At 39.8% G+C, this 4863-nt stretch overlaps 1 non-coding gene across 1 annotated transcript; it reads right to left on the reverse strand.

Annotated features, from left to right (window-relative positions):
- Nucleotides 1–4485: 4485 nt before the first annotated feature.
- On the reverse strand, nt 4486–4592 carry LOC141604014 (small nucleolar RNA R71). Its single transcript, XR_012525842.1, has one exon. It is a non-coding gene; the product is annotated as a small nucleolar RNA R71 (small nucleolar RNA).
- Nucleotides 4593–4863: the final 271 nt, after the last annotated feature.

Genomic DNA, 4863 nt, shown 5'->3' on the forward strand with positions numbered 1-4863 from the left:
GGTACGGTTACATGGGTAGTGTCAGATAGAGATGCGAGGTTTATATCACGGTTTTGGCAAGAGTTGCAGGAGTTGATGAGAACTACCTTAAAGATGAGTACAGCAGTTCATCATGCGACAGATGGTCAAACTGAGAGAACCATCAAGACTTTAGAAGACATGTTATGAGTTTGTGCCATGGAATTTGGTCGAAGTTTGGAGGATAGGCTAGACTTGATAGAGTTTTTATACAACAACAACTATCACACTAGTATTGGGATGACACCTTTTGAGGCTCTGTATGGCAGGAAGTACAAGAGTCCGGTATGTTGGGATGATAGTGCCGAGGCTGTGGTTTTGGGGCCACAGATGGTGCAAGATATGATTGAGCAAGTTCACTTGATCCGCCAGAAAATGAAAGCAGCTCAGGATCGACAAAAGAGTTACGCGGATTTGCACCGAAGGGTCATCGAGTTTGCGGTAGGTGACAAGGTCCTCCTGAAAGTGTCACCTATGCGAGGCGTGATGAGGTTTGGCAAGAGAGGAAAGTTGAGCCAGAAGTTTATCGGCCCTTATGAGATTCTGGACCGGGTAGTTGAAGTAGCCTATCGGCTAGCCTTACCACCATCGCTTGATCGGGTTCACAATGTATTTCATGTATCACAACTCCGGAAGTATGTGAGTGATCTTTCACATGTGCTTGAGGTTGAGAACATCGAGTTAGATGAGGCTCTAACTTATGCAGTGGTTCCTAAGGAGATCTTGGACCATAAAGTACACAAGACAAGGAATGGTGAAACCGTCTTACTTAAGGTGCTTTGGTCTAATCACAATGTGGAAGAGGTCACATGGGAACCAGAGGAGTCTATGAGAGAGCGCTTTCCTCACCTTTTTGATTAGGTATGTTTGGTTACGGGGACGTAACCATTGTCTTTTAAGGAGGGTAGGAGATGGTCGCATGCATGTTTTGAGTTAGTTTGAGGTCGAGATGGTTATGCTATTAGTATCGTTGAGCTTGGGACGAGTTGTTTTGTTGTTTATAGTGGGTGTTATTGGTACTTTTGAATAGTTATAGTTGTTGTCTTTGGGTAGTTCGTGTTGTTTTGTGCTGTTTTATTTTTGGTATGGTATGAACTTTGGGGACGAAGTTCGTTTTAAGGAGGGAATACTGTCATACCACAGTTTTCTGAGTCTACTCTACTCGGCCGAATAAGGCTAACTTGGCCGAGTAAGGTATCGTGTGTTTTCTGGTTAGGTTACTGTCCAGGAACAATCGGCCGAGTAGTGAGATACTCGGCTGAGTAAGGCGTACTTGGCCGAGTACCCCAGGTACTCGACCGAGTAAAGCGGCCTGACGGGATTATTTTCCGCGGTTTGATTAAGGTGATTAGAGATTATAAATTACGTTTTAACAGCTTACAAATCACTTTTACCAAAACCTAACGATGCTCATCTCTCTCTAATCACCCTAATCACTCTCAAGGCAAGTCGATCGTTCGTGAGTCTTTCATTCGTTATTCCGTATCAGTTTCGTCGGTAAGTCGTTAGTGCTTTGTCAATTGATTGTATTTGTCTTTTAGGGTTTTGCCCTAAGGGGTTAGATTAGGAAAAAGGTAGATTAGCATGATTGTGATATAGTATTGTTGTGGTTATTGCTAGGTAAAGGATTCGTAGAGGAATAGTTCTAGCTTCTGCTTTGCTTGTGATTTCGGAATCGTAATAAGGTAGGGCTACCCTACTCAGTTGCTCGTTTAATTGATTTAAGACGATGTTGATTAATGTATTGGCATAATTAGTATTGATATTGGAATTGTCTTTCTTGGTTGTTTGGATTGGTTGTTGTTTGTCTGTGTCTCGAGGCGCAACCTCGGCTAAGTAGAGTCATCTTCAGGAATGGCTTCACGCCCGTGAGTCGCCCCTTACGGCTCCCGTCACAAAGGAGGATGTGCACGTTAAAGGACATGGGTTATTGCTCGTTGTGATGAGCGGGGATTTGGTGGGCAAGGCTGCGGTCCCCCACTGGCGGTGTGGATTACTTGTTGCGATGGGTAATCCGGTAGGGCTACACACTTGAGTGTGTAGTCGGTTACTGGCTACTAATGGAGTTTGGAGGATGATACTTCGATTGGATTGAATTGTATTGGTTGTCTTTATGATTTCTTATCTTGATTATTCAGTGAACTGACCTCGTTTATGTTTTCTAAAACTTTGGTGATCCATTCGGGGATGGTGACCAGATTGTGACAGGTGATGATTTCATGTTAGCTGAAGGATCAAAGAGGGGATGTTATCACCTAGAGTCTTAGCTTCCGCTGTCACGAGTTTTAGATACTTTTGAGTTGTTTTGTTTTACATTCTTTACACTTAGGATTTCGGATTTTTGAGACATGTAATAAGTAACTTTATACTTTAATAATTGTTCTTCTATGGTCACTTTTGATATACTTGCTGATGAGTCATAATTATATACATATTTATGCCTCCCCTTAGTTACTTTTGATGCGGTTTTCATGCTAGTTTATATTAATTACATGCCTTTGACACTTTAATGTCGATACTTCCGCTACTTGGTGTTTAATGTAGGAATGATGCATTTATGGAGCAAGGGAATGAAATGAGCACCGCGGAGTAGGCATGAAGGAATACACAGAGCATGACACGGGAATCCAGAAGAATAAAGGAAGAGAGGTGAAGAAGACAACACGAAGAAAAGAGCTGAAACAGGGAGAGTCCTCGATCAAGCCCAAGCAGACTCGATCAACTGAGAATGTAGTCGATCAAGTGCACTCAGGCTCGATCGAGTACACACTAGTTTCAGGGTTTTTCCGGAATTTCCTTAAGTCAGTTATGATTTACTATAAATACCCAATTTGTACCCTATGTTATTTTTACGCTTTATTTTACCTAGTTACACTACTTTACAATAAAATATCTCTTAAAAACCTTAGTTTAGTTTTATTGTTATTACTTACGGTTCTAGACTTTGCTCATCCTTAATTTACTACGGTATTCATACAATTCTCTTTTAATAATTCGTTATTCATCTTTTATGCCTTTAATTACTTTGCTCATCCTTAATTTACTACGGTATTCATACAATTCTCTTTTAATAATTCGTTATTCATCTTTTATGCCTTTAATTACTTTGTTCATCCTTAATTTACTACGGTATTCATACAATTCTCTTTTAATAATTCGTTATTCATCTTTTATGCCGTTAATTATATCTTCTATTATTATTGTTATTGTTATTCCTTATAGTATGCGTAGCTAAACCTCTAATCTAGGGCGATTGGGGATTTAGGTTGTTAGAAGGGGGATTAATCAATGAATTGATAGTTAAATTGCTTATTCGTTGTTGTTCAGTTTATTGTTCTTCATCTAGTTAGTTAATTACTGGCCAGGGTTAATTGACTAGTATAGCGAATTGAGACTTTCGCCGACCGAGTTAGAATCAATATAGGCTGCGATAACTGAATAGAGATAATTTAATGATAGCGATTGCATGTTAAATTAGATCTAAAGGGAATTTTGAATCGACCGATCATATAACCTTAAACAAAGTAATTAGCTCTGTTAATAAATTAAATCTGACCCCCAGATAACTACTTAGTGAACTTGATCCCTAGACTATTTAATGTTATTGAATTTGTCTTTTATTTACATCACAATTAGTTTTAGCAAACCAAACAAACATCCTTCAAGAAATTTGTTACCTTTAAGACGAACTTAAATATTAGCAAATAGAACAATTAACTCGCCTCCCAGTGGATTCGACCCTTTCTTGCCACTAGTTACCAGTTAGTAGTAATTTAGGATTTATTTTGGTAGGACAACGACGGAAAACAACCTTATCAAATTTGGCGCCGTTGTCGGGAGCATCAGTTCCTTGAGACAGTTTGATATTTTTCTTGTTGTTTTCGTGTATGCCCAGGTCTAACAGGTCGGAGATTGTACCTTTTGATCCTGAGCCAGAGAAGACTTTTCGGTACAGACGAAAATTTCAAAGAGAAGTAAGTCAAGTGGAAGACTTGAGTACACTTGACTACGAGCGGTTTACTTTCGCAGAAGATTCGTCCTTTGAAGAGGACACATTAGTTTCTGCACTCGTTATTTCTACAACATTAAAGGATGCCGACCTTGGCAAGTCATTCCGAACCCACCATTAATTCTATTCCTAAAGGCTTTAAGCTCCCTACCGCTGATAAAGGGACCTTTGAGATCAAACCATCTTACATAAGTCTGGTACAGCAAAATTTATTTGGAGGAAAAGCTCGTGAGGACCCTGCCAAACACATGGAGAAATTTGTCACATATTGCTGTTCTATTCCCTTGACTGCTGAGGTGACTCAAGATCAAGTCAAACAGACTCTTTTTCCTTTCTCTCTGAGAGATGATGAAGCAGAATGGCTACGTGACTTGGATATAGAGACCAATGCAATCACTAACTGGAATTCACTAACTCTTGCATTCTACAAGAGATATTTCCCTCCACAGAAGACAAACAATCTAAGGAGCCAGATTACGAGTTTTAAGCAAGGTCCTACTGAAGACCTTAATGAAGCATGGGTTCACTTTAAAAGATTGGTTTGTTCAATCCCTCACCATGGCTTCGAAAAGTGGTTTCTTTACAACCAGTTTTATAACGGGTTGTATGACGATCATATGGCTCTACTAGATTCTTCAGCTAATGGGAGATTCTAGGACAATAATAATGATGATAATGCATTGGTTACCCACACTGCTGAGTATGGTAACCCTAGCGGTAGTAAGAGAGGGGGTGGTTCAGATAGTGTTGTTGCGGCACAGATGGAGGCCTTAACTACTCAAATAACTGAATTGAAGACATCTCAGTCTTTGGGTAATAAGCAAGAAACGGTTCAT

This window comes from Silene latifolia, chromosome 9 (assembly GCF_048544455.1).
Source record: "Silene latifolia isolate original U9 population chromosome 9, ASM4854445v1, whole genome shotgun sequence".
NCBI classification, from domain to species: Eukaryota; Viridiplantae; Streptophyta; class Magnoliopsida; order Caryophyllales; family Caryophyllaceae; genus Silene; species Silene latifolia.